The 3,427-nt window shown below is 43.4% G+C and overlaps 1 pseudogene; it reads right to left on the bottom strand.

Moving 5' to 3' along the window:
• Positions 1 to 2,848: 2,848 nt before the first annotated feature.
• Positions 2,849 to 3,026, bottom strand: LOC121481711 (annotated as a pseudogene).
• Between the last annotated feature and the right edge of the window lie 401 nt (positions 3,027 to 3,427).

The raw sequence follows: 3,427 nt of genomic DNA, 5'->3' as shown, positions 1-3,427 counted from the left end.
CAGTAACAGTATAGTAGCTGGGATTTGAGCCCAGCCACATGCCATTATGCTTGCTTCTACTCAATCTCACATGTGAGGGATCTTTAGCTCCTCCACAATTACTGTGTCATAGAGGAGGGGGCTTTGGAATAAACCTCCAGTTAGGTTTTAGACACCTCAGGAAGTCTAATTTCTAGGGAATGTCCCCAACTGTGGTCCAATAGATTTGAATGTAGCTGGAATCTGGACAGCTGACATGCCACTTCAGTGATGAGAATGTTTCTTGCCAAATCCAACAGTGACAGGAAAACTTGAGTATGATCTTTAACAAAATGCAAAATGATGGGGCAGGGAATTCCCAGAACTGTTTCCCTACCTTCCAGCACTCTCTATTTTTGGTGTTGTTGTTAGGTTGTTCCCATGTCCTGGAAAACTCACGTCACTGCTGAGAAACTCTTCTTCAAAAGGAACTATGACTTCCATCTTCTCATTATCTTCTTAATTTGCTCTGGGATAGTCTTACAAAGTTAAATTGAAAATAAGAAAGGTAAATATAAAAGCAGCAGCCACTGGGTGTCACTGATTTACCACTCGAATATACCTTGTCCCACATTTCTATAGCAGGAGAAAACCTGGTCTTTTAAGTGGAATATATTGAAACTCTTCGTGTTCTTGAGTGGTCAAGATAAATATAGAAGAGTTTGAAACAGAAGGATCTTGTGACATTGAGGACACATTATTTTCTGTTGTAAACTACTTATAACTGTAATAATAGTCCCATTTTAGAGATGGATACACCGAAGCAGAGCAAGCTAACATCAAGGATGTCAGAGAACACGTTCCTGAACTTTATTTTTAAATTGAGACTTCAATGTTTTATTTTTATTTTAAGATAATTCTCTAAAGCCAGGAACACAGTATCCATTACTTCTTTCTTGTCCCTATCTTCTAATTCTATACCTAACAAGAGAAAAAAAAGAATCATTTCAGAACATTTGAGGATTTGAGGATTGAGATTGTGTTTCATGCTCCTCCTGCAAGTGGTGCCAGAGGCTCTCATTCATCAGATACCTCTTCTGAGCCTGGGAGGTCATAGTAGTATCTCATCGAATGCTCACCACAAAACAGCACATAGGTTGTCATTATCCTCAAATAGAAAAAACTGGAGACCAGAGAGAGCAAGTAACTTGGGTCAGATCAGAAATGAAGCAAGAATTCAGATTCAAACCCACATTTCCGGCCCTCAAAGCCAGGCTCATTCTGTCATGCCAGGCCATACCTCTTTAGAAATGCTACTATTTTGGACACATCCCTTTCAAAAACACTTAATGTTGTGCCATACCTTTGGCTAATCAAGTAGTAGAGGTTAAAGATATTAAATCCAAGGCAACTGTACGTTTTATCTTTTAGGATCATTTCCCAGGCAATTCCACTTGCTAAAGGAGTCACTCACAGACCTTCCTTGCACAAAAATTTTCCCCCAAACTCTTCAGGGTGATGTTCTGGCCTAGGATTTAGTTTCTCCGGATCTTCCGCTGTCTAAGCGAGCTGAGTCTTATCTCTTTCTAGAGGGGATGTATTCCTGTTCTCATTTTTGGCTTAACAATACCCAGCCATCTGGAGAAAATGTAATCCTTCTTTAGGCTAAAGAGTGGTGGAGAGCTTTGGGGTGTTTATCTTTCAAGTAGGTGCAGAAACAGCCTAGCAAAGCTGTAAGCTTCCTGATTCATCCTTGCCAATACAATTAAGCTCAGAGCCGGAAGCTTTCTCTGGGGGAGATAAGGCAGGTGATGTCCACATCCCCATCGGCTCCTGCCAAGTTCCTGCTCTACGAAGAAGCAAGCTCTCTAGCTGGTGGCCATCTGATGCCTCACCTCCCTCAATCATACCTTAATTGTGAATGTTTCCATCCTTTAATCCAAAGTCAAAACACCATGATTCTTTCTTTGCTTTCCACTTTCGCATTCCAGATCCCTTGGTTTCTTTTCAGACCTGGTTATGGTGGCAGCTTAATCTGGCAAATATTCTCATTACTTCCTATTTTAAAAAAGAATCACGTTTTAAAGTAAAACTCTGTGTCCCTTTCCTGTGTTCATTTCAAGGAAATGCTAATATTTTTTCTTGTCACGCTCAGCAAATCCCAGGTATCTGGGGGATAATCTTTTCTTCCTGTCTTCTTCTCCTGCTCAGCATAATCTGCTGGGTAGCAACTTCAAAATACACCTGGAAAACTCGCACAGAACCTGAGCTTCGTCTCTCAATGACCACTTACAAAACAAAGAGGAAGTAACTGTATAATAGATGCAATCTGGTGGAAACTGGATTCTCTTTATTAAAAATAATTCCTAAAAGTGTATCTTAAAAATCAGATTTATAGTAAAGAGTTACAAATAATATGTATTTTTAAATACGGGCCTCTCTGCTCCCCATAGGAACCCTGTTGTTGGCTGGAGGACAGATATGAATGATGAGGAAGTGTGGGGAAGGACTTTCGCCTGCTTATGACACCATACACAAAGTCATCTGGGTAAAGGCAGAGAAGGATTTGGCCTCTTTTTGCCCTAAATTTTTAATAGGAGCACCTCACATCTTTTCAAGTCAACCAGCCTTGCCAAAGCACCTGCTGACCCCACTGCTGCCGTCACATAATCTTCCCTCAGTGAACCTGTCAACCTTTGCAGGGCACTGTCCTCGCTCCAGACTTAGATGCTCTACACTGCTTGTCCCTTCATTTGTCCTACACACTAGTGCTAAGTGTCACTCTATTCCACGCTCTGACTTCGCATTTTTACTTCTGTGTCATGCCCCTGACCCCCGGCCTTCTTCAATCACTATAAAGTGATGGTGCCACTAGTTAAGGAACCGGTCCAAAGTCACATAACCAAGAATGGGCAGAGGAAAGATTCAAAGCAAACCTGGAGCAGTGGATGGGGAAGCCCCTATTCCATCTCCCTGCTCCGAAAATGCATTTAATATGTTGTCTTCAGAGAGTAAACTGATAAGAACAGATATTACGCTTGATCTTAGCCAAAAACCCGACAAGCGATCCACATCACGTTGGAAAGGTGAAGGTTTTCCAAAGCTGTGGGCACAATGAGGCATGATCCCCGGAGAAAGGGTTCCCAAACTTTGCCTACATAAGGACAATTAAATGAAAATCAGAATATGTACTTCAAGTGACATAGTAGGAAACGTGGCAGAAGTGAAGAGTTTTCTCTACCCCCTTGTCCCAATGTGCCCGCCACCGTCTCACGTCCCCATAAGCTTGTAAGGGACACTGCAGTCCCTGGACTCGCAGCGAGCACCCTCGCCGGCAGACCGGGCTGTGTCCTCGGTGCAGGCCCGGGCACCAGGAGCCAGGAGCCAGGAGCCCAGGCCCCCCAGGGCAGTGCCCCCCCAGGGCTCCTCGGCCCATCAGGCCAAGAGCTTCCCAGTTCAGCTGCACCCC

Source organism: Vulpes lagopus, chromosome 23 (genome assembly GCF_018345385.1).
Source record: "Vulpes lagopus strain Blue_001 chromosome 23, ASM1834538v1, whole genome shotgun sequence".
Classification (NCBI taxonomy): domain Eukaryota; kingdom Metazoa; phylum Chordata; class Mammalia; order Carnivora; family Canidae; genus Vulpes; species Vulpes lagopus.
The sequence above is the reverse complement of the archived record's forward strand: the minus strand, read 5'-3'. Positions and strand labels throughout refer to the sequence as shown.